The sequence below is a fragment of the Ciconia boyciana genome, chromosome 7 (assembly GCF_034638445.1).
Source record: "Ciconia boyciana chromosome 7, ASM3463844v1, whole genome shotgun sequence".
Classification (NCBI taxonomy): Eukaryota; Metazoa; Chordata; class Aves; order Ciconiiformes; family Ciconiidae; genus Ciconia; species Ciconia boyciana.
Window position 1 is genome coordinate 43689544 of NC_132940.1, and position 26329 is coordinate 43715872.

Here is a 26329-nt window from a genome sequence, read left to right on the forward strand (position 1 = left end):
CTGGGACAAATCTGCTCAGCTTGTTGGCAACATTTGGTCACAGTTTTTCATCTCAAAGGCAGTTAAAAGTTCCTCACAGTTAAAATAAAAGAGCAAGGAGCTCTTAAACAAACACCGTGCATACTAATTAATGGACCCGCAGTTCAGAGGGGCTCATTATGCAGCGAGATCTATTTGATGATGTGCCGAAGGAGTGAAAACCATCACTGCTGGTTTAGCACATTTTTCTGTGAAGCTCTCCCTTTTATCCAGCCCTCTTGAAAAGCCATTAGGAGCAGTGGCATAAGGGTGGTAGGAGAAACAACTGGCCTACCCATGGCTGCACAGAGGCACGGCAGGTTTCTTCAACCGTGGGGTCAGAAGGCAGGTAAAGACACAGAACTGTACAGTTCTTACTGCAACCTCAGTTTCCACCCTCTGCCTGAAAATTAGGACTTCCCCCTTTACTGATGGGAACCTCCAGAGTGACCACCAATACAGAAAATACATCCAAATCATCCCACCACAAAAATCAAGATGAGGGTGGGAGCTGGGGCCAGCCCGAGCAAACAGCCGCAGCAAAGCGCATAGAAGACTCACAGGCAGGGAAAACATTCAGGCAAAGCAAACTGCAAAATCCTGGAAGAGGAAAGACATTAAAGACCTTCCCAGTTTATTATCATGCATATTGCTGAGTTTAGATAAAGCCCCCATGCCACACAAGCCCACATGGCTGCACCCACCAGAGGAACCTCCATTGCCCAGTGCTGGGGTCTGCACACCAGTGAGGCAGATAAGAGGAGCAGATGGGGCCTGAAGTTTTCATTTACTTCGAGACGGTGTCAGTAATGCATCTCATGGCACTTGTGGCCACCTTATTGTTATGCTGGGAGAGGCTATGATGAAAATATTTTACTATGGTTTGACAGCATCAACTTAAAAACATACTTTCCCCTTAAAAGCTGTAAATCCCCAGTGACTATAATTATTGGCTATGATTACCATGCTGAAAAGAGATCAGTGGGAAATATGTATTTCTCACCATCTCTGCTTGTTTACTTTGTGCATTTGAAAATACTTTGTGGTTAGTGAGTTTTGTTATTTCCTGTTTCTAATCAGTAAGGTTTTTTCTGTTGTGGGTGTGGAGGGAAGGGTCACATAGCAGCTGGCAAGAGAGTTTTAAAAATAGAAAAGTGAGACTGCAATGCTTGGCCAACAATCTCCAGCAACAGTTTTAGTACAAGACACTCATTTTTCATTGCCTTCATTTCAAACCGATGGTGACCTTTTATATGATCTCCCTGTCATGTATCCAAATAATGCTGCAGGAATCCATTGCGAGTGACTAGTTTTCGGTAAAGAAAACATTTCTTCAGAAAGGCAGAAGATTACTCATAGCACTTAATATACACGAATTTCAGCTATTACGTGTGTTTGACAAAGGAACTCCATATTTACTTCAAACCGATCCGGTTTTACCAAAACCAGGACTGTACAAAAGCAATAATACTTCGCTCTTCAATATAAGCACCTCTCCACTGACAACCGAAAAACGCATTGCCAGCTACTACCATCTTATCCCCGGGAAACAGGAGGCATAGAGAAGCTCTCCCAGCCATCTGGCTAATGCAGAGTAGACAGCACTGTCCTCGTAAGCTGATCTTTGAAGCTGCGTCATCACGCACACGCTGGACACAGCAGCAGGATCCATACAGATGCTCTTTTCACATCTGCAGCAGGCGCCGGCAGTTGCGTCTCTTGGGTGCTGGGTGTGCCACGGTGCAGCCCAGGGCTCAGTCCCCCAGCACCCAGATGACGCACCTTCAAGACTGCACCACTGTTCTCCCCTGGGACTGCATGCCCAAGGCACTAGGGGTTTGGAGGCGCAGACGGCAGGGATGCTGCACACCCAGGTCTTCACCTCATATGCAGACTGGAAACGGCCAAGACAAGCACCCAGACCAGATTCCTCGGCATGGGCATGGCCAGACAGACCTGTTTGCTAGAAGCAGTCACAAGATGCATCACATCTCACCCAGCACACGCAGGGCTGGGACAGACTGGTGCAGATCTGGGCTTTGTTTGTCCCCTGCCAAAGTGCTGTTCCAGAACACAGCATTAAAAATGCTGTGTTTTGTGAACACAGCATTAAAAAGCAGAGGCCAGCTGCTATGTACACGAGGACGTGAGGAAGGCTGGACCCGAGGCTCAGGACTCCCACATGCCTTTAACACAAAGCAATTACAGATTTATATAATAACATAAGCCCAGGTGGACAAAATAGCCACGTGCATAGCAGCTCCCTTTATACAAACTGCACTCCCAGAGCAGCTCTCATGGAAACCAACAGGAAAACTCCCACTTATTTCTCAGAAAATGGGACCAAATCATTTCCCATTAGGAAAGTACAGAGGCTCATGAGTACGTAAGAGAACTTATGGCCCTGCCATGCTGTCTTCTCCCAGACACACACAACCCTCAGGGCCTCCGAGCATCCCTGCCTTTTCCCTTATTCCTCCTCCCACCCTGAGGGCACTGGAGCAACCTCTTTCTGATCCACACAGTCCCAGTCACCCACAGCAACCAGGCCAAAATGGTTTAGGGAATTAGGAGTGGTGCTAAGTCCCTGTGGATCATTACCCGAGAGGGCTGAGCACGTTGCTTAAAAAGGGAACACGAGCCAAATTTTCAGGTGACCTCTTTGTTGAGTGCTCACTTTGGCAAAGAGGAGACTCCGGGCTGCTGGAGTGACCTCTCCAGGAGCCACAGAGGGGCTCCTAATCCTCCACACTCACAAGCAAGCAACCTTGCAAAACCCCATGCAAAAGCAATTCTGGGGCAAAATGTTTTCAAATTGATTTGAACCACACTGCTGTGGCTGTGAGTGCTTGTAGCTCACGAGCAAGTGCTCCTCTTGGGAGGGAAGTGCAAACAAACCCACCAACAGCAGAACACCAAAGACTTCACTTTCCCTTTATATATACCATTATCTCACAGCTTCCAGTGTATACATTCCTGTCTTAACAGGGACACACTCGTATTTCATCTCATGAGAAGTAATGTTGTGTTGAGAACCTAACTCAAAGTCTGTCACATTTTTCACATACCCATGAATAATGCAGCAGAAGCTGAAGCCAGCCCTGGATCTGATCTGCACTGCTGAGATGTTTCATTTATAAATCACAGCCCTGGTAAGAATGTGGCTTGCTGCCCGAGGCATCACCGCAGACCTACCAGAGCCTGGGAACTTGCTCTGCTTCTGAGACTCTCCTATGGTCCCTGCATTAGGTGTCACAAATCCTATCGCACATGTGGAGTTAAAAAGCACGTTAGAGCATTTTGGTCAAATTTTCCATGGCTAATACCACCAAGCAAATGAAATTCTTCAATCAATCCCACACCTGCTACCACAGAGAGATCTGGTCCTCTAGAAACAGCTCAAAGGGGCTCTTCTCTGGGGCTGGAGCACTGTCCCTTCTGCTCTGCCAAACAGCAAACACCCTCAAGGAGAGCTGAGAACGATGCCTCCTCTCCAGGGTGTCCTTCCTGAGGAGGCCAGGGGAAATGGCAGGGCAGAAGCTTCGTGGCTGTGGGAAAGCCGCTCAGCAGGGAACAGCTTCACTGGGGTAAGAGGAAGGATGGAGAAACCACTTCCGAGCTATCCCTTCCTTCACTAGGAGCTTCCTAAAATAATCTCCTCTCTCCATCTGCCCCTGCCCAGCACCCCTTGTCCTTGAGCGTACCCACACAGCAGAAGTCTGCTGTAGGATGACTTCTCACTCAAACTGGCATAACGATGCAACCTTGTTTTAAACTCACAGCCCGCAGCCCTGAAACTTTCTCTGCGTAACAGGCCTAGATAGTGCAGCTGTAAATTTGTTTGCAGAGAGGAGAAAGCCAGTGGCCAGTCTCGCTACCGCATCAGAAATGCTGTCTGGTGCTGCAAAGAGCCAGTTTGCTACCTTTCATAGCCATCTAATGAAGCACTCGCCTCTTCACTTTTATCCTCTATTGATACAGACATTTATGGCAGCTCTTGCACGCTCCTGGCACACCCTGTGTATTTAAAAGCACAGGACTTAGTCGGCTGTGTGAAATAAGGCTTTACGTAAACCACACAGGCATTTCCACCTGGCTTGGCACCTGCTTCGCCCTCCTGCACAGGCTCTGTCAGGACCCCACTCGCTCTCGCAGCCCAGCCACCAGCAGCTGGGCTTTGCACAGCACCCTAACAGGATTATGTGGGGACCCAGCCAGCCCCTGAGGAGCCATCTGTCACAGCCCCGGCATCGCCGACCCCTGAGACAGCATGCTGCAGCTCCCCCACCTTTAGCCGAGATGTTGGTGTTTTCCAAAGCCCCAGTGCTCACCAGGAGATGCATTCCCATAGGGAGGTGGAGTTCATACCGTTCTGGGCCATGAGCATCATTTTTGGTGGCTGCCGAAGGGAATGGAGCAAACCCTGCTGGAAGCACCTTCCTGCCCCTCTATGTCTCTCACCCTTCGCTCCAGGCTGCTCCAGTAAAAAAGTTTGTCAGCTGAAAAACTGTGAAGCCAGAAGCAAGCCCTACACAACTACAAAACTACAAGGTGAGGAAAAACCCCAGAGTGGCTCTGGAAGGCCACTCCTTTTTGTCTCAGACAGCCAGTGGATCGAGTATGGATCATGCCAGGGAGCAGATAACCTGCTGCAATATAAGCCACATGCAAAACTGAGCTTAGCAAACAGCTTAGCTTCCCCCAGCAACCTCTCTACATGGTCACACCATCTCCCACTGCTCAAGCTGTTTCTTTCTACCTCCTATGGACTGAGAAGGGAGAAAGAGAGAAATAAGCATTTCCACACAGTTCAGAAGAACAGATCTTAGGCAGGACAGTGAAGTGAGCCAGGAGAGCCGTGGCTGAGCCCCTCGGGACAGAGGAGCTCCCACAGCAAGGGCAGAGCATCACTGTGCAGGAGCTGGGACTTTCCTGGGCCCCTCTGGGACTGTGGGAAGAACTGGTCAGGAGCAACCACATAAGCTCAAACCTCTCTGCCCCCTGCCCTTCCCCTGCCCTACCCTAGGTTAGCCTACGTGAGTGTTAAAGTACAAAGCCAAGCACTTTAAGCTATGCACTCTTCCCACTGGAGAGGCTGTGAGAACAAGCAATCCGCATGGGATAGCAATCACATCACCTCATGCACTCCTGAAAAGCGCTGAGATATTATTTTGATAGATGTGATAGAAGAACCGTCCAGACCATCGAGCACAATGAAAGCAATACCTGAACAGACAGGTTCTCCAAACCAGACACATTGCTGTCAAAATCCTCTGGGGAAAAGGAAACCAATGCCTCCCAGTGTTTCCCATAGTTTGACACCACACACATGAGCATACACCTATTAGGAGACCTCTGAGGCAGTCCAAGCCTTTGTCCTCCCTCACACATAAGAACCCATGAGCAGAGAGCGCTTTCCAACACAGACCTGAGACACTAGAGGAAAGCCCTAAGTCTACCAGTATAGCTTATCTTACCCACAGCTTTGGACTTGGTGTTGATTGCTCCGTGGTTTTTCAGAGCAGACACAGTTACAGCAGCCTAGTGTGGGGCAGCAGCTAAGCATGGCCCCACGAGACCACTGATGTTGCTCTAAGCCCAACTCTCACCTCCACTTGCTCCACACCTGCATTTTTCCAGTCACCTACCTGGGGGTGAGGATTGTATTCATCTTGAAGATCTCTAGATGAAAAGCACTAGCAAGATGCCAGGGACTGCACAGATTAAAGAGATGAGGCAGGACTTGAAAAGCACCTCTCCAACCAACTGCCATATGAATCACTTCTCCACTGTCTTCCCAACTCCAGCACTTGCCTCTTCCAAGTCCCTCTGTACAAACATACCCTTGCTACCACTGGAGCCTTCCCTACCGTGCAGGCAGCGTCTGGCCCAGCCTTCCCGCTGCTCTCAGCCATGTCTGATCCACATTCCCCACCAAACTTGCATCACCTAACTGCCCTCCTACCGTTCTGCCCTTGTGTTGGTAATGGTACGGTCAACCCAGGTCTTGCTACCTGATCAGAACTGCCCAGCTCACACGATGCACAGCATCAGTCCTGTCTGAAGCCACCCTGCCGAATGAAGTGGACATCCCCTGCCAGATCAGACAATGCTTGTCCTCCTGCAGCTGACATAAAGGCAACATGAAAGCATGAAGCTGTGCTTGGAAGGACTAATTTGTGGCAGGAGATGCCTTGTTTTTGCAGAGTGACCCTCTGTTTCTTCCACAAGGAATTTTTTCCAGCCCTGGCCCCTTATCGACAGGCTGGGAGGCAATGCCCGTATCAGAGTAGCGGGCTCTGCTCAGCTTCTCTGCCCCTTCCTGCTGGAGGTGGTGCCTGGTCACTCCAGGCACTAGTGATTCATTCACAAAGCGTGTGAGTTGAGGTGATACCTGCAGCTGGGCAAGAAGGAGCGGGGAAGCCTTGGCATTAAGCCTGAAAAGAGCCGTTGTCTGTTCGGCTGTTCCTCTGACAGCTGCAGGGAAACTGGCACTGCTCTGAGCACTGCATCAGGTGGTTATGGTGCCATACCCAGGTTGGTGGTAGCCGAAGGACAGAGCCCAAAGGTGGTGAGCCTGGAGGTGCTCCCAGGGGTATTCCCTGGCACAGCGCAGCTCCTGGTCAGGTTGCTCAGCCCAGCTTTGGCGCAGCCCGGCAGCTGAGCACATCAGCCAGCGGTACTGCCGGCAGCGAGGCAGGCTGGCACACCTCACCTCCCAACAAAACGCTTCCAATGAACAAGCCCATCCCCTCCCACACCCTGATCTTCTCCAGTGGAGGTGCTTTCACAACAGGAGAAGGTGGCAGGGGCCTTCCCGAGGGATCCCAAGCCATCCTGAGGATGGATGCAATTACTTTCCAGACCACAGCAACCCCAGGGAAACGCCAGCATCTGTCCTGATGGAGGTCTCAACTGACAGAGGTGGTTGAAGAAAACTATTTTGGCCATTCCCTGAAACACCTAATGTATAAAACAGCAGCCTGTGTTCTTTCTGAGAGCCCATGCTGACCCTACCACAAAGGGCAAATACTTAGCCCTCGCCCCAGCAGAGTGGAACGTGCAAAAGCTTCAGCACAGGCCATACTGCAGTTGTAGGTGTGGGGCACAAGCATGATGACCTATGGTCCCTGGAGAGCTAAACTTCAACACCCACTTGAGGCCGCTACTCACCAAGGGCTCAAGGTCACATAAGCTCAATGTCTATCTACATCAGCAAATAACTGTGTGTGATAGCGGAGATCAGTTGGCTGAAGCAGTTGGTTTTGGGGCTCTTACATCTATCATGTATGCTGCCCAAGGATGTTACTTCCAGCTAGACTTAGTCACCTGGAGCAAACCCCTGGACATGCATGTGGTTCACAGCTGCCCAGAGGACCAGCTGCTGCTTCCAACCACCATGTCCTCCTCCACAGTCAGAGTACATCTGGTGCAAGCTCAGAGCAGAACTTGTGACCTAGTTTCCACCAAAATGAACCCAGTTTGTGTGCACAAAAACTGTGCCACCAACTGATACAGTGTGCAGAGAATGAGGACAATTAGGAAATTTGCTTCAAAACCATGACTGCTCCAAAATGAAACACCGCTATGATATCTCAACTCCCACTGGCTTTGGAGGGAAATATGGCTACTCCAGATGAAGCCTGAAGTGTTTCCATAAACGTTTGGTTTCACAGCTTCAATCCTAGCCCCTCGGGGGGGATTTTACACACCTTTCACCTTTCATCCAGCTGTCTGTGTCTATATCCAGCTCCTGGCATGTAGATCAGAGAGGCCTCGCCCAGTGCACAGACAGCTCTCCTTCCCTAAACACAGGGCAGGCGCTGCTCCAGCTGCGTGCAGAAAGCCAGCCCGCAGTACTCCTGGGGATCGGGAAGCAAGTCTGAGCGGGAAGGGATCCGTCTGCCAAGGGCACACCCCTCTACCTGAAGAGCCACTGGGCCAGCAGTCTCAAGATGCTTTTGGGTAGCACCTACCTGTCCTCAGCCGGACCAGGTCCCATCACGAGCAGTGAGGGCCACACGGGAAAGTGGGTTTCTACTCCACACCGCATACCTCCGCAACCGCTCGCGTGGGCGGGGTGGATCCTGAGAGAGGACAGGGAGCTTGAGGTAGGCATTGGGAAAGCACCCGTGGCAGAAGAGCAAATGCAGGCTGTGAGGTCCCCCTCAGACAGACCGACCACTGCCAGCTTGAGAGGACAGAATTCTCCATTTACATGGGATTCTGCCTGAAATCAGAAACATCATTTTTAGCAGCTTTCATCAGTCAAAGAGGAAATGCAGAGAGAAAAATGAACCAGGAGAGTGCGTACACAAGCTGTATGTTTTAGAACAAGAGCAGGCGCGCTCCAGTGCCCATGTGTCTCTCTGCCATCCCCAACCAGAGGTCCCGAGTCCTTCCACAGCTGGGACATGAACCACAATGAGGAGGACAATATCTACCTCCTCAAAGGCAAGATGTCCATGTCCCAGCCGTGCTTTCATAGCTTTGACAATACTCTTTTCAGCCTTGTCGCCTCTTCACAGAGAGGCAAAGGGCTCAGGAGGAGCCGATTCTGGCTGCCTCAGAGCCACGAAATATCTATGGCCGAATCGAGTCCCCAGGTGTCTGCACTGCTGCGTGGTGCAGGGCTGACGCGGTGGTGGCTCTGCACTCGCCACTGGTGTGTTGCTGCCACCTATTACAATTCCTTCAAATATATGTGAGAAGCCCCTCTCAATAAATACGTGAAGGCAATACACGCTCATTTTAAGGGACATTGCAATAACTCAACAACTAAGACAGTTTCTTTGGCTCAACATATATATCCATATGATGTGTGCATTGCTCTGTGTGTATATATATGTACATACAGGTATATGTGCATGCCTGTTTGTACATACCTATATACATATACTCAGAGAAATATCTGTCAGAAAGATCAGGAGGCAGCAAAACATGAGGAGACTAAAGCCACTACACAAAATAATTGCTTCTCCAAGAGCCTCCCTATGTTTTTCCACAATAAAGTCAAGAATACCGAGGGCAGAAGAACCAGCCCAGAACCAGCCCAAAGCAGTGGTGAAACCCGCAGCAGTAGAGCAGAGAGAAACAACCACAGACAGAGAAATAAATAGAGCATAAGGCGAGCAGCAAATCGCCCTGTACATGCTGCCATCAGAGTCCTACTGTGGCATTTTTTGGTGGCATTTTTTGGTGTGTCCTGGCTTCCCAGGTGTTCTAAAGGAGTCAGAGATCAGCTCCTGGTGTGTCCCTCATGCACAGCACAGAGACAGCTAACCTGGCGTGCGTGGGAAGACAGGGCAGATTTCATTTCAGGCTTCCAAAGATTTACTGCACTTACAGACAGGATGAAATGGCTTCAAGATTATGCAGCTTGTTTGCTGTGGAGAAGGGGCCTTGCCTTTTTTGAAGGAACAGTTCACAGGTGTGAGAGCAGGAGGACCACCATTTTCAGGAAAAAGAAGGATAAAAATGCTTATTACTTCCATGCTCCCCTCCTTCTCCAGCACTCTCAAAACCATCAGCTCCTCTTTAGCATCCCCGTCTCCCCAGCTCAAAAATAGTCATTTCAAAAGGTTGTTTTGCCCTGGCCATTCCTAGCCACAGAGCATGGTGTGTATACATTAAATGAAGGAGACGCTGCATTCCTCCAGGGGAGATAAGGAGGCGGAGGGGAGGAATGCTTTCCCCTGCGTGTCTGTGCACGACCCAGACCCAAACAGAAGCAGCATGCGACTGGCAGCTCCTCAACAGACGACTCTCAAAGTGCTTGAATGCAAGTCCAAGTGGCAAAAATGATCAGCCAAAAGGCTTGCTTGCAGACAGCCCGTGCAGACCCCCAGGACATGGCGAGAGGTCACAGCACAGCGCTGTCTGAGGGGTCCCTGCATGCTTGAGGACCTGGGTTTTACAGAGAGCTCAGCTCAGGCTTTGGGTGCTGAAATATCTGGCTCTGGGGCACTCTCAAGAGAAACCCTCAGCCTCAAGGTACGATGGGGTATGGGCACATGAGCATGGGTCCACACACGTGCATACAGCGAGTTCCCTGAAGAATACTCTGCTCCCAATGATGGGAAGCCCACCACACGTTCCTGCTTCCAGATATGAGCAGGGATTGGCCATGCCTTACCCACTACACATTGAATACTGGCTTAGGAATCAAACACCCTCGCTCTTCATATCACTGAGCCAGCAGCAACTGAACGGGGAGATACGGTGTATTGGCTGCCAATCAATTGATATGCATCCAGCTCCTCTCACCTGCACTTACCAGTTTTGCTGGTGCAGCTATACTGGCAAAACTCCCCACCACAGCAAAATCCATCAATAGAACCAACACATCAGACAAGCAAAATCAGCTTCATTTACCCGGCACTTTTATGCTGGTATAACTGGTAGGGATTTTGCAGTGAAGCAGCATAATTAAAATCAAACAAACAAACAAACAAACCTTTGCCACCAATGTCCTGCACTGACCAGACTTGAAAGTGTGAGGCTGTTTGATCCAGGGGCCCTCTCAAAGCAAGTACAAAGGACTATTTCAACGGCCAGTGGGAAGCTCCCATCTCTGGGGTGAAATACAGAAGCAGCTTAACCCAGAAGGTGCTTTGGCTGAGGTAAATGATCAAAAACGCTGTAGGAAATGGAGGAAGACAGAGAAAGAGAGGAGAGCTCTTAGCATGAGGCTTTGGCCACCATTACCCTGGGACTGAGGTATTTGGCCTGTGGCCTGGAGACCCTCCGAGTTGTGGGATTTATGCATGCTGGGGTGTTTGGTGGCTAACAGCCAGGTTAGAGACAGGAATTTTCCCTGTTTGCACCGTTACTTGAAATACCTGTCAGGATATAAGACCATAAGAATCGCTATAGATGAAAGCAGGAGCGCACCTAACACAGTATCCTGTCTCCGATGGACCAGGGAAAGAGCAGGAGTGAGCACGGAGCTGCTATTCCACAGCACACCACTCCCTCTTACCTTTTTTTTTTTATGGTTTCCATTTGCAGATTGCCTAATTACAATCCCTAGATATTGAAATCGGGATAAAGCAGAGCCAAAAAAATGAAGATTATGGAGACTTGAATCTCAGAGAGCTAGTGCTGAGGTTCCTATTTTAAGTCCAGTCAGATTTAGGGCTGTCAATCAAAGGGTCTCATTTGCCTTCAAAGACTGCTGTGTTATGAGGCATTTCCTGATGCTGAGCACCCTGGCTTAGCTGCCCATTGCCACGGCGGGTGGCGAGCTGCGAGACCAATCATTCCGACGTATCAAATACCCAGCAGCTCAGTGCTCTTGTCTGGGGGATATAAAAACGTATTTGCCCTAATCTCATTTTCCAAGTGATGGTGCAGCCTCAAAGAGAAGGAGACGCTGTCCAGAGGAGCCTGCCTCTGGGGTGCATTGCCACCTCAGGGCAACGCAGCTGCGGCGTTGGTCTCTGCAGCGGTATTTCTCCAGAGGTGTCCCTACATCTCTAGCAGCCCAGCAGGGAGGACACCTGACGTGGCGAGGGCCTGTATTTTGTTTCCATGGTCTCCACTTTCTCCAGGGGAGGTTTCCTGACCAGCCAGCACAGCTAAGAGGGAGGAGATGGGTGGGTACAGACACAAGGCCCCTACATGGGTGCCCGCAGGGAGCTCTGCCTGGGGCAGCTGCTGGCATTGACAGAGCAGCCAGGGCAGAGATCTCCCTGTGCTTCCCCTCTCCTCCCACTGCTTTGCCAAAGCTTTTACAATTACTTTTATGAGTTTCCCCAAGGGAATGAAAAGATTAAGGCATGAGTAAGAAAACCAGAGGCATGTGGAGTCTGGCCACAGCGCGGGGGCCAGCTCAGGCGCCCACCTGCAGTCGGGGGGCTGCTTTGATGCCTGCAGCACGCAGGAACTCCCCTTTCGACTCCCGGGGACCATTTTCTCCAGCAATTTTGCCACACCTTGTGCTCCCACCGTGTTATCCTCCTTCGCAGATCTGCCCCCAGAAAGGATCGTATCTGCCCGGGGACTGCAAGCTCTTCTCAGCTCACATCAGCAGTGGCTATGCACAGGGAGGAAAGCTGTTTTCAGAGGTGAGTTTTGGCACTTCATCTACCCCACCCCTACCCCAGTCCAGGGGAATTTGGGATTCTGATCTGGTCCACTGTCTGCACAACAAACCCCATTACTAGATCCATAACTCCCCAGCTGCCCAAAATAACTCGGCCCATGGGGAGCCCTTACTTGCTTTCCAGGTGGTTTCTCCATTTGTGTTAGAGTAACACAGATTTGCAAAAAAGGAGGTGAAGTGTCTTCTGGAGGAGGCACAGCACAGGCAGGCCAGGGGAGGAGAAACTCCAGGCTGGTCTCTTTGAAAGACCTCCTTTTGCATGTAAATTTGGCATGGCTGACCACCGAACCTGCTTTGGGAGTCCAAAAATAATACACGTACAACACATCTGGAGAAAAACAAGCATGGGAATGACTGCTGTCGACAAAGACTTCCCCATACAGGTTGTGCTCCACTTAGGAAAAACCTGCTCTGAGCCACCCCACATCCCAACCCCAGAGCACAGAAGTCAGAAATGTCAAATGCAACCAGAGCCTGCTGAGGTACTGACCATGGGCAGCCCTTTCCAAACTGGGATCAGAGGGGTCAACCGGTCTGCGAAGCCCTGCAGCCCAGCTCCCCGTGCCTGCATGGACGGCCTGCTGGAGAGCCTCGGTGTGGGCAGGGTTTGCAACACCTCCCTGCTGGTATCTGAAATCAGAGTGCAGCAAGGGGCTCATCCACTGCGGTAACTCGTGGGGAACATCCTGACGGGGAGAGCATTTTGGTGCAGTATGACAATCTATATTTACAGGAATACAATATCCACAAGAATACACTAGGGACTCGCCCAGCTGGCGGAAGCGTGGCAGCTCCTGCAATTGCACTCGACATACGAGAGACAGGATGCCAGCTAACACCTGCCTTGTGTTTGTACAACACCACAGTACAACAGCTGCTGCATGCCCGTTGCATCCCAGACCGCCTGGAAGGTAAATATACCCAGTATAGGATAACCTGCAAGTGCTCAGCAGCTAGGGCAAACACCCAACGCAATTGCTGGGCTCTGAAAAAAGCAGCACAGGTGCAGGGATTTTTACCAGTGCAGACCAGGTTCTCTGGGAGGCAGCTACCAAAACATTGATGCCCACAGGTATTTTCTCCTCTAAAAGCTGCATCTTTTCCTTCTTCCCTTCAGGTCAGTGTGTTATGTGCAGAAGCCTAGTGAAACCCTGAAATCACACTTGAATGAGTTCTAGGAAACAAACCCACAGCTGAGAGCTTGGCTGCAAGCACTGATTGCAAGAGCAATCAATGCCTCTAAAAGCTGAGCAAAGCCAAATTTCAGCCCAGGTGAGCTGCTCTGAGGCAGTGTGGGCATACATGGCCCTGGCTGGTATCTCTGTTCAGGGCAGGAGCTGGCTGCTGTGGGCTGGGTGGAGGGATTGCGTGCAGATGCCATTCTGATTTATGATCTGGAGAAAGGAGAAACACAGTCATTCAAGAACAGAGCAACCCTTTGGTGTCCTGAGGGAGAACATGCAGACCCTTACCACCACGGAGGACAGCTGGGCCCTGGCCTCAGCTCTGCTGCTGGTTTCCTCTGCGACACTGCTGGAGTAACTCATTTTTCCTCTGCTTGTCGACTGCATTTGCAGCCCTCTCCCCACCTCCCTGGTGCCGGCAACAGTGCGGCTGGGCTGGCACTGCCCCTCGCCCCTGCACCGGTGTGTGTGAGGTGGGGAGTACTTTGCCCTGCTCTCCTTGAAAGTGCAAGCGAGAGGTTATCTCGCACAACCCCAAACAAAAGCTTATAAACTCTCCCTTGGGTATTTTAATTGCTGTTTGAATGATCGGTTTCTCCCCCATCCTCCTTTGCACTCTGCATCAAGCGTGAAAGGCAATCATGCCAAGCTCCAGACCCTTCCTGGGCTTCAGATCATCATGGGACCAGCGGAGTTACGCTTAAGGAAAATGAAGGGCAATAGAGAGTAATGGCCCAGGTTTGCTCTGAGCAGGCTGGATTCAGCCAAATTACAGTGCACAGCACTTAGTCCCCACGAAGTCCTGCTAAATTTAGTGAAGATAGACTCAGTGAAATGCCAGGTAAAAGATGATTCAGAAATAAAGCTGCCAAACTAGGTCCCCCTGGGAGGTGTGACAAACACTGCACAGATTTCCATGGGACGACAGCTAATTTAAAGGCAGAGCTGATGCATGAAGATTTCAAGAGGATCTGCTGATTCTAGTGTGTACCTTTAGCGCCGTTTCAGGAGACAGATTTCACCAAGAAACAATGGGACACACTGAAAGAAAAAAACTCAAGGAAGTGGTTCCATGAAGGGTGAAATTGGTGAGCACCCGTGGACCTGTGCCAGGAGGGTGCGGGGATCCCCTGCTGTCTGAGTGGGGCTGAGCTCCCGCTGCAGCATGTCCTGCAACAGGGATGCAAACAGGGTCTCTTTATTTCCACCCAGCTGCCTACTACTCCAGCCCTGGAGAGCAGGGACTGCGCAGCATCCAAACCCACCTGCTCGCCCCACGGCCCGGGCGGACGTGCGGCAGAGCCCTGACAGGAGCATGGCAAAGCGCCAAACACTCCCACTTCAAAGCCGAGCCAAGCAACCAGATTGTCTGTTGGCTTTTATTATGCCGCTATTGCTTGCATGGTGAATTCCAGGCAGGGAATGTAATGATAGACGGGCTAGGATCACCTTGCTCATGATAAAGTTCAGGTACAATGTGTAGCCCATAAAGAAGAAACCTCTGGAGTTTCATCCTGAAATCGTTGCTCTGAGTCATGAGGGTTTGCGTAGCGCAGATGCAAGGCGTGACAACCAGCAGCGTTTGTCACCTTTGGGGAAAAGGTGGCTTTTTAGCCCAGTACTGGAGATGGGAAGAATATACCAACCAAGTTTATTGCTGTTAAAGGCTGGCTCATCTGTTGAAATCTTTGAGCGGGGTGTTTGCAAATAGGGCGAGTTGTGGAGCTTTGTCTTCCAGATGGAGCTCAGCAACACAGTCTTTCCAAATCCATACCCTCTCCACCTCACCCCACAGGCTGGAAGGAAGAAAGAACAAGGGAAGGGAATATATATAAAGGAATATCATGGGCCATGTCTCAAGAAGCAAAAGTACAGCAGCAATGCACTCCGATGCGTAGGGCAACGGAAGGGCTGGGTCGTTACTGCATCTGCCAGCTGTCTACTGTGTGACTTTGGGGAAAGTCATGTCATTTCTCCACCTCGCTTTTCCAGTCTGTAGAAGTATTTATATGACAGTATTTGCAAACTAAAGAACAAAAGCACTATACATAAAATAGGCCTACTCAAGCCCAAGTAACTTCTGTTTGCCATATTCAGAAAAGGACTGTTTTCTTTGGCTACAGCTCTTACACATGTCTAAAGCCCAAAGGTGTATACTGGTCTGTCAATCCTTGTAATGTTACACCACTAAAGTGTACAGCGAAGCAGAGAACAGCATCCAAATACTCTGGAGAGCCAAAAATTACCCCACGCTATACCAACAAGCAGGTGATAAGTGAGCAACCATACAGCCTGAGAATTTGGGACTGCTGGCACATCTCCATCAGACAGTGACCCTAGGGGCTAACATCCTCTGAGGATTTTCAACAGCAGAGACAGGGCCTGGCACAACAATCAAATCAGTCACTGGCTGACAGCACCACTAAGATTTGGCACTGTGGCGGAGATAATAGCAGAGGTATTAGCAGACAGGTGTGCACATCTGGAGCAATGTACACAGGGAAGACATTCAGACCCTTCCCTTCCTAAGACAGGCTGGGCATTGCTTGGATCTCTTAGGGCACTGACCCACCAAGACCCACACTACTTGCACTGACATACCCTCAAAAAAGCTGCACATACGCCCCTACTTTGCTGGAGAGACAGGCTGGGGAAAGGAGCAGGGAGTGTGGGGAGTGCCTGAAGGCAGCCAGAAGTAAGTGTGTGCTTAATCAGCTTAGCCAAAATAAATCAATAGGCACTAAAATGGGAGGGTCCCCTCAGAGAGCCATGCAGCAGACAGAAACCTGCTGGAAGGAATGGAATGTGCAAACAAGCAGCTCTCCCCAAGATATGATCTGCATCAACCTGAAGCAGCCCCAACCAGATGCACCATCTGCTCAGAGCATTCCACCAGGACTTCCCAGTCGACGGTGTCAAAACCAGCAGACAGATCAAGGAGCGTTAATACACAACATACCCCCAAGCCAGCCGGCAGGGAGAAATCACGGCAGACCTTCAAAAGGGCTGTCTCAGGACCATGCCTCCTGCTTGAGCCAGACTGGAATTTATCAATGGTATCGTATAAACAGAGGTGTGACTGCCGCTGTAATGCAATGGCTCTCTTGGAAGAGGGGAAGGAATGGCAGGATGGACGTCAGACAGCAGCTGACAAATCATCCAACAAAAGAGACGGCTGCCGCGAGACGGAAGACGAGACATCCCATTTTAGTGCTGTAACAAAACAGTCCAGCAGTAAGGAAGCCCTGATAGAGGATAGGGTTTCACAAGTATCATCGGTACACTTGGAAGCAAAGGGTCACTCAATCAGATCATAAGGGTAGCAATGAATTCACATCACACTTCTAAAGTTCATCTACTTGGTGTGATCTCCAGAGTTCCCATAAGATGCAGGATGTGGCTGATAGAAACACGTGGCTCATGAAGGGCCCACGATCTGGGGAGGTAGTCCGATCTTATGATCCGCTGCATATCTCTAGAAGGGGCAGGTTACCTCTGCTTTGCTTTTCCTCTTGTCATCTCCTGCAACAACAGATGCAATTTTCAAGAGCTCGTGGGCAGACAATGCAACTCCTCCTGGTCCTGTGTCACACAAACTGAGCCAGTGCGCTGGAGTACTGACTAGAGCAGGCAAGGCCAGCCAGCAGCAGGCCAGCACTGCATGCTCCTCTAAGCCTCACCTCGCTGCACGCTGCAGCAAGCACAGGTTTAGACTATCAGTCCTTTTGGAAACAGCACACACAGTAGTGCCCGAGTCTCTAGAGGATGTAACCTGTAAGAGATCACTCTTGCCCTCAATCCCAAGGACCTGGCGGTGTACATGACTCCCTTCCAGACACCCTCGCTTTCCTCGGCTCTCTGGCCACCATCGTTCCTCAGGTGTCTGAGGTCCAGAAGCCAGAAGAGCAGCACGTCTCATCTCTACTCTTCACGATGCTGGTATGCGGGGAGGGAAAACAGACCAGCTGATTTTCTCTCTGCGCCTCAGCTCCTCTGTGTGTTTCATACACCGATGTGGCTGTCTGTGGTAAAGAGGGGAGCAGAGGGAGTCATGTTACAAACCCAGCTTTCTTCCTGAAGGATTTTGAAGGGGGACAGGCATTAATGGGGCAGATGAGAATTATCCCTCTTTTCTTTATGGGGTGGCTCTATCAGCAACAACACGGGTAACATCTGAAACAGGCAGCTCAGGACGCTGGCTGGACATGTTGCTGGTATCTTGCAAGTAAGATGACTCAGTGCAAGAAAAACAAACAAACAAACAAATGCTGGAGGCCAACCAAAGGCTAATTAGAGCTGTACAGCATTTGCCAGCAAAGCCCCCTGCTGAGCTACAGCTTATCCTGGCAGAGGGAGTTGTCTGTCTGTCCAGACAAATTACATCCCAGAACAGCTCATGAGCAGCCAAGGGGCAAGAGGGCTCTCCTGGGGGTACCCCTCACACCACACACCACACACCCATCCCACCCCACACCCATCCCAATCCCCCCGGACATCCTCAGCCGCACCCTGCAGGGCCAGGTGCCCTTTCTTTTTAACTCCTCAAAGACAAGGCTATGCCATGAAAACACATTTAGGCTGACGGAATGCAATTCACTAGAGGACAAGCCTCTTCTGGCAACCTGGATTTTAAGAGAGAAATGTGAAAATTTTACAGGTCTTCCTGGAAAAGTTGGAGTGTCACCAGCTATTTGCAGTACAGCCAGGGGACACCGAGCCGGCTCAGTGCCACCAAGTACAGAGCGGCTCAGTAGGGCTCAACCGCACGACATCTTCACGCTTGGCTTGTTCGGTTGATCTCATTCATATACAAAAACAAGGCAGGACCTGGGAACTCAGTGTATTTACTGTGTTCCAGGTACATTTTAAAAACCCGACTACAACTGCATTAAAACCGAACAACTTGGCAGAGAGTCTATAAAACAGACTGTATTCCAAGGCATAGCAAGAAAGGAAGATGGTTAATGCAATTATGCTGACGGCAAAATGCTGAACTTAATTATGACTTCAGCAATGATGACATATTTGTGATGATTAAGTTGAAGATCTGCAGATAAGAGGACATGGTTAAACTGCTGGGTTCCCTGAACTCTCCTCTCCTCTCCTCTCCTCTCCCCTCCCCTCCCCTCCCCTCCTCTCCTCTCCTCTCCTCTCCTCTCCCCTCCCCTCCTCTCCTCTCCTCTCCCCTCCTCTCCTCTCCTCTCCTCAGGAAACAATCCCACTGCAAGCCTCAGCCTCTTCCTCAGCCTGTCAGTCCTCCCCCAGTAACGTTTGGCTTCTCTAGCTAAATTTAACAAAGGACAAGGAAGAAAAAAATTACGAGGAAATGAAGTTCCTGTAAATTCTGTGAACATGGGCATCTGGGCCGAGGTAAGAGGTCCTGCTACAGGAGTTCACCTTTTGCTGGGATGCAGAGGAACAAAGTATGGACATGAAGGAGAGAAGATCCAACCAGATGACACAAAGCCATGGGGAATCAAGCTTCATCGCTCCGAGGAAAGATTGCTAGATGGCAAGTGTGGAAGGTTACTTTCTCCCGGAGGCACACAGTACATCACAAAAGATAATAAAGATAGCTCCATGTCACCCCTCCTCTCTTTCACTGGCTACCTGTACTGCAGAAGTGCTAAAGAGGCAGCCTGTTACTGCTCCAGGGCCTCCTGCGCACAGCGCTGCACATACACAACAGGAGGCCTTCTGCTGCCACAGCAAACTTTGCCTTGCTTCTACTGCAAAATTCAGAGTGGATTCAAATGAAACTCCAGCCACCTTGGACTGCTAGAACAGCTCCCTCCGCTCGCACCCACCTCCTGGTCAGGGGGCAAAAGTGACTCCTTTCCACATCTACCCCACTCCCCAAACCGATATTCTTCATATTAAGATCATACTACCCTAGTAAGCTGGAGCAGACAGGCTTTGTCTAGATCTGTCTCTACTGTGTCAAACAAAAACTGCTAGATATTTAGATCCAGAAATTCTCCTTGAAAACTCTGACAGCATGCTAGCAGTCTTTCCAGAATGAAGAGAGTGACTGAAATGCTGGTTGGAGGGAACCTGTGGAGGTCTCTAGTCCAAACCTCCTTCAAGCAGGGCCATTGCCAACAGTACATCAGGTTGACTGTAGCTTTGTCTAACTGAACCTCAAAAACCACCCAGGAGGGAGATTCCCTGACCTCTCTGGGAAACCTGTTCCAGTGCTGGACCCCCTCCGTGGGAGAGAGGGTTTCCCAATATCTGATCTGAACCTTGCAAGCTGCAATGTGTGGCCGCTGCCCCTTGGTTTATTATCTGCCACTAATGAGAAGAGCCTGACTGCACCAACTCTGTAACTGCTCTTCCAGTAGCTGTGGGATGTTGCTAGATTCCCCTCAGCCTCCTCTTGACCAGACTAAACAAGCCCACCTCCCCCAGGTCCTGACCATGTTGGTAGTTCCCTACCGGATCCCCTCCACGTTCTCACAATCCTCCTCACCCCAGGGTCCCAGAACTAGACGTTACTGCACTTGCCACTGGCACAAAATCAGAGCCCTGTCCGTAGTCTGGCACGCAGCATTTCTGGAGCTCAGAAGCAGCCTGATGCTGGGTAGTCTTACACAGGCGATTTCTATCCATCAGAACCATGGAAGAGGTGTTGTGGTGAAATACTAGGCAGTTTACGGTGAAAAGAGAACTTTTAGTAATTTGTAGTAAAGGGTAGCATGATCACTGAGCATTGCTCCATCATCTAGCGTTGAGCTGCTCAAATGCAAAATGCGTGGGTCCGGGCTGTCAGCCCTGCTCACGCTGCTGCACCAGCACGGCAATCTGCTACAAGTACCAACCAATGTTTCTCCTGCCCTCCCCAGGGACTCACCACACACCATGATGGGGTCCTCCGAGCCTTGGGGAGCCTCAGGTAGTGGCTGAGTTTGGAAAAGGAGCAGGAAGCTCTAATTTAGACCAGAAGCTTTCAAGATCACTTCCTCCTTCAGATGAATTCTGTGCCAATAACTTTATTGACACAACAAAGAGACAGACGTCACTAGAGTAAATCAGTCAACTGCCCTCCCCACACGGGCCTGAACACAAACATCATAAAGCCTTTTCCCGGGAAACACAACACAAAAAGAATAAAAGCAGGCCTTGGAGTTGGGACCCAAAACCACAGTTCCCCTCTCTTAACCCCTAGCCCACAGTCCACATTCCCCTTCCCTCTTTGCTTTCACAATCCCGAGAGGTGGGTTTGCCTGGCCTGAAAGGAAGAATTGAAAGCAAGTCTCCTACTTGATGCAGTACTGGGCTCACCAAGAGACTACCACAGCAAAGACAGTACCTATCCTGATGGAAGCAGTGCTGCTCATGAGCGCTGCGCGTGCCCACCCTTACAAGATGGATCTAGATCCAGAATGGACGAACGCCTGTCTGAAGTCTTAAATCAGCTCCAGGGGTTGGGAGGGTTTCAGATACACCCATACAATGTCTCCTACTGACAATTTCCAGACAGCTTCTTGCTAAGCACATGGATTTGTTAGACCTCCTATTCAAGAGACTTAACCCTCAGACACTATGTTTAGATGGTAGATTTTAAGTTCCTTCTTGGAGCTCAACTCTTCTCTTTGCAACTCTTTTCTTCTATATAAAGCCATAAGAAATAAATGAATACCTAAAACCCAAATAGTCATCATAATAAAGGAATTTTTCCTAGAAGAGAAAATCCTAGAAAACAGGAAGGGTTTTTGGAGAGATGACTGTCAGCAGACCTGCAGGGAGACACTGCAGGAAACCACACGCTCTGGCACTCCCAGTACCTGCTAAACACAACCCACATGACAGCCAACAGGAACTTGTGACAGCTTCTTCTGGCTGCCCTTTGGATTACATTTATCAGTAGAAGAGTTTCCCCAAAAAAACCCCACATGCTTTTTGGCAGTATAGAGAATACTAAGGAATACGTGAGTTTCAGCTGATTGAGGAAAAGCAGCAGAAGAGCATGACTAGAACCTCCATGCATCCGTCTGACCCAGCTCCACAGGGTGCAAAGCTGTCCAGGAGAGATGGGAGGAAGAAAGGTGAGAAACTGAAGGAGTTCAGGATGCCACAACATGTGACATGCCCAGAACAGAGGCTGTAATCACAGCACCAGGCAGAAGCATGTTCAGTAGTCATCTGCCACTGCCACATGTCATCCCCTGCCCTCCTGGGCTTATTGCTCTTCACAAGAAGGAAGAGCTGGCAGGCAGCAGGGCAAGCATACATCCCACTCAAACAGAAGAGCCCTCATCTTGTGGAGTCCGGTGCCAGGCCCAAAGGGCCTGCCTTCTTGCTCCATAAGGAACAGCATTAGCATCTCTGAGGACTCTCTCCTGGAGGATGCCATGACCTGTTGATCCTCTGCCCAGCAGAGGCACGTTCGATCCTGCACTGCCTTGATCCAGCCTTGCCAGTCTGCCACCCACTGACACTGGTGCCCTCACTCTGCAGTAGTCTCGCACTCCAGCCACGGTGCTGCAGGTCCCTGCTGAAGCCAAGGTTCTTCCCAGGCAGCTGCAAGAAGCAGCTCAGCCTACCTGCCCAATCTGGGCTGTTTGAATTTCAAGCACCAACAGGTAGGGACTTGCAGTTTTGCCCATGCTTTCCACAATGAAAGTCCCCAGAGGATCTGTTTACATTGACATCTAGGGTCAAGCCTGAGGCTTCACTCCACCCAGCTTAAGCCTACCTCAGAGCTTGCACCGAAGCCATCCGCTCCGTCCTTCCTGATCCTCCAGATGAGCTCTTCAAGGAATCAGTGTTGTTTTTCCTTCTGGGCTTGTCTCTAATTATGGATGTTAGAGACAGGAAGTGGGCTCCACTCAAGACCAGGCAGCTGTGGGTTTGGTGTTGGCCAACTGCTTGAGCTTGCATCTTGCAGGTGAGTGGTTTGATCCCAGACACACAGCACAGAGGTGTGAGACTGACAAGTTGATTTCTTCTCAGACCCTGAAGTCGAGCAAAGCTGTGCCAGAAGGCCCTCAAGAGCAAAGCTAAGGGAGGCGTCAGAGTAGATGGCCAGCAGAGCAGGAGCTGGAGGTGTCTCTAAAGTCAAGCTTTAGTGATTTCCCTGCTATGGCCTTAAACCACATCCCTAACAAAGTCTGTGATATATATCCCTATAAGCCAGGGGCATTTTATAGACCACCTGGAGCAAGGGCCACCTTCTGCACCTTCTCCAGCACGTGCCTCTTGTGACACAAATGCACATAGAAAGTCACCAGCCATAACCCCAGAACTCTTGCTCCCCAACATCTTGCTCTTTGAATTCCTTGTTACTCACCAAACACTTAATCAGGGACAAGCAGCTCCAGGGACAAGTGCCTGGTCTCCTACCTTTCATTCCCCTACTTTCATCCATAGGCAGTTTAGACAGTACCGTTGTCAAATGAGCTTGCTGGGATCCAGACAGCTCAGCAGCTCTGGGGACAAGCCACCCCTGCTCTCTTGCAGCCCTAGCAGACCACATACCACACCTCTGAAAGGGGTGGGAGGGAAGGAAACCAAGAAGAGCAACTCAGACAGCGTACCAAAGCCGCCCGCATTTTCAGTTTGTACATTGATTTTCAGAGCTGCCCTCTAATTACAGTTTTAGGCTGTATATCATTGGGGATTTTATTTGACACAGCAACATGCACTAGCCTCTAGTGGGTCTAGTCCTACCACTTTGTTCACAAGTCCCTGTTTGTGCATGTGTGCAAACTTGGCATTTGCTTTGTCTATTAATTGCAAGGACACAGAAGTTATGGCTGTGCTAAGAAATTTTTACTGGAGTTTAGAGAACATCAAGTAATCCCCAGAAGCCAATAAAATGGCTTCCTCCCAAACTAGCCATTTCAGATTCCAATTAAACTGGGTCCTGAATTCATCAAGTAAATGAACCCCTTTCTAACATGCTCCATAAAACAAGGCATTCTGCAGAGGATAGCGCTGCCCTTTCTCCAGAGCTTAAAAAACCAAATAAACCCCCAAAACAGAATAAAGCATTTTTAATTATCTAGAAAAAATAATATCGTATTGTATGAACTAGCATTTTTTTCCGCATTTAAATCACCTTGTGTAGCATAAATATGAGCCTGCATGTTCCTGACTTCCCGCGATGCCATTGCTCTTTCCTGAGCTGTTTTGCTTATGTGATTTGTCACATGAACTGGCTACGATGCTCTGTTGACACAGCCATAATCATGGTACAGCAATCATTTTCTACTGATTTTGGAGGCACAGCACCTTCACTTCAGCCCTCCAAAGGTCCCTTCCATTGCCACCCCACAGCTGCTGAGAGGCGTGTGGAAGTACTGAGCAGCCCCACATGATCAAAAGTCAGCACAGAGAACAGCAGGAAGACATTTTTGCATTCTCCTGCAAATACCTATGTCCCATCAGAAAAAAACATGAAGAAAAATGATTGTCTAAGCAGAGGAATTAAGTTCTCCTCTGCATGTTGCAATCCTGCATCATATTCATGACCCTCGGGAACCCATTGAGCCTTTGGGAATGGTAGGGCCAGGCAGGTAACATTCACTGGCCCCATCAGGAGAAAATATGTCTACCCATAGTTTGCAATGTCTTTGAACATTTTTGTTTCCACCCCATCTCCAACACCCACAAGAAACACAAACGACATTTACTGGGACCAACTTGCCAACTCCGCGTTGGTCTCCCAGTTGAACTGGAGGCAGTGGGTTTCCAGCCAGCGGCAGCCCCTTGCTCTGTAGCCGACTGCGTTCAACTGTGTATTGCCTCTATCAGAAAGCTGTGAAGAAGCACCTTGTAGAGGTTGTTTCTCTGAGCTGAAGTTCCAGAGCTATTTCTCAGACCAAATATTCAAAAACATTATGCTCCTCTTAAAGTGTGCTAGGCTTCTCCAGAAACAAGGGCAGACACATACGGAGAGAAAGGAATGGCAGCACTCGTCACCTCTTTCAAATCTGCTCGCTAAGCTTCCTTCACTCTACCTCATATCAGTGCCTTCCAGCATCACTCTAAATGATGGCTCCTCACCAAAACAGACATAAGAAGCTTTTGAAGCAGATTAAGGGACTCAACCACCAACATAGATCAGCTGAGCAGTATGCCCAATAAATGAGCTGTGCAGGACAGCAAGGCTAAAATCCACTCTAAACTCAGAGTAGTTAAAGGACATCCTCTTCCATAGTACACAACAGACCGAGTCCCCACAAGGGTCCTTTTCTGTACCATTAAAAGGAGTCTGGGCTATAAGGTATCACCTCCTTTGAGAAACAACCAGCCCAGAGCGGGAGCATGGCACAGTTAAGACAAGATCCACAAGTATCTGTTACTGTGGTCATGTCCCAGGTTGTCCATGGATACCTCCAGGAAACACGTCTGTGCAATTTGAAGTATCTCTTGCAGTATGGTCAAACCCAGTATTTATACAAAACACAAGCTACCAAAATGGGTGCTGGTACTCTCAAGTAAAGGGGATTGGTCTCTGCCTGTAAAATATTTCTCCTTTTGATTTAGAAAAGACCAGAGTTTATCAAAACTGACCATAAAATATATTCTGTCATTGTGAAAAGGATCTCACAAACATCCCCCTGAGAGCACTGGGTTTTTTCCCCCCACCTACAGATATGTAATTTGCAATGTGAATGCAAACCCGTGAGAGACTATGAAAGCAGGCATTTTCTAGAGCATTTCACAAAACACATGGGAGCAAAGTTCAGAGCCTGATTATGTACATGTTAACCTGATAAAAATAAAACCTGTGTCCTGTCAACAAACTCGGAGTGTCATTGCCAGAGGTACAGACTGGGAGTTGCCCTGGCCACGCACTGCATGTCAGAAGAAATATGCTGTGAAGGGCACACACTTAAAAAAGCTTTCAGCCTTAGCCAGGATTGTGTTTAAGGGATTCAGCACCTTCTCTGAAGAAAATGTACTTTCACAAGGATGCCTGTAAGTCATTTAGGAACTAATAAAAATATCTTGCAGAGGAGGACCAGTGATATATGCATCACTGTGACAAAGATAGGATAAAGCCTATGATGAAGTCAGCCCCATAATTAGGATAACTTTCAAATACCAAAAATATTAGAGAAATCAAATACAAGAGGCTTCCCTGGAAACACCATGAAACTGCTCCCTGAAGCACCACAGGGAAATTATTCCTTTTTTAATCCAACTGAAAAAAACTCTGTACTTGCTTCAGATAGTTATTCTCACCTCCTTGAAATAACTTCCACAAACACAATGTGACCAAGCGACGGTCTCTCTAACCTTGCAAGACACGGGATCCTGCCACAGTCACTGACAACGGACCACAGGCTAAATGGTATGAATTGAAGCAGTTTGCAATGATATATGAGTGTAGACATATCTCTACTGGAACCCAACAGGTTGAGGGGAAAGTGACAAGGTAATAAAAGTGGCACGCAGGGTTTTGCTGGGGGGAGCCCCACCGTGCACAACACCCATCCATCACTCTCCCGTGGGGAGAGGCTCTGCTGTCCTCACTACTTGCTCAGCACAGCCCCCCACCATTTGTTGCATTTGAGTATCACCACAAGTACCTTTGAAATGGCAGAAAGCAGGGCCCGTCCTCTCAGTCAAAGGGGCACCCGAGCCTTCACAGGTGGCAAACGCAGTCTTGGGGCTCTTCTATGAATGGACATAAGACCCTTTTGAATGCTGCTCATTAGCGTTGTGGCTGGCATGAACTGTTCTTCTGTGCCCCAGCTGATGAACATGAGCGCTGCTGCCAAGTCTGCTGATAAATAAAAAAGGATAGGAAAAGCCTTATGGTTTTTGAAAGGGGCAACAGAAACTCAGCACTCAAGGCAGCAAACACAATTTGCAGTAACAAACAGATTCAAGTCCCAAGAGCAGCTCAGTGGTGACATTCAACCCGATTTTCCTCTTAAACATTTGCTTTTAATAGCAGAGAAATCAATAGCACTGAAGGCAACTAAGATCAAGCTGACGGGGAATGCTGCAAACTTCTCCTCATTTGCTTCATTTATCACCTACAGCCCTCAGCTCTTCCAGGTCC

At 49.5% G+C, this 26329-nt stretch overlaps 1 long non-coding RNA gene across 1 annotated transcript in view; it reads right to left on the minus strand.

The window, feature by feature from the left end:
• LOC140654591 (uncharacterized) overlaps nucleotides 1-26329 on the minus strand; it is a 47726-nt gene that overhangs the window by 11409 nt on the left and 9988 nt on the right. Inside the window, exon 4 of the long non-coding RNA XR_012043451.1 lies at nucleotides 25851-26044. This is a non-coding gene — a long non-coding RNA (uncharacterized lncRNA). The remainder of the gene's footprint in view (nucleotides 1-25850; nucleotides 26045-26329) is intronic.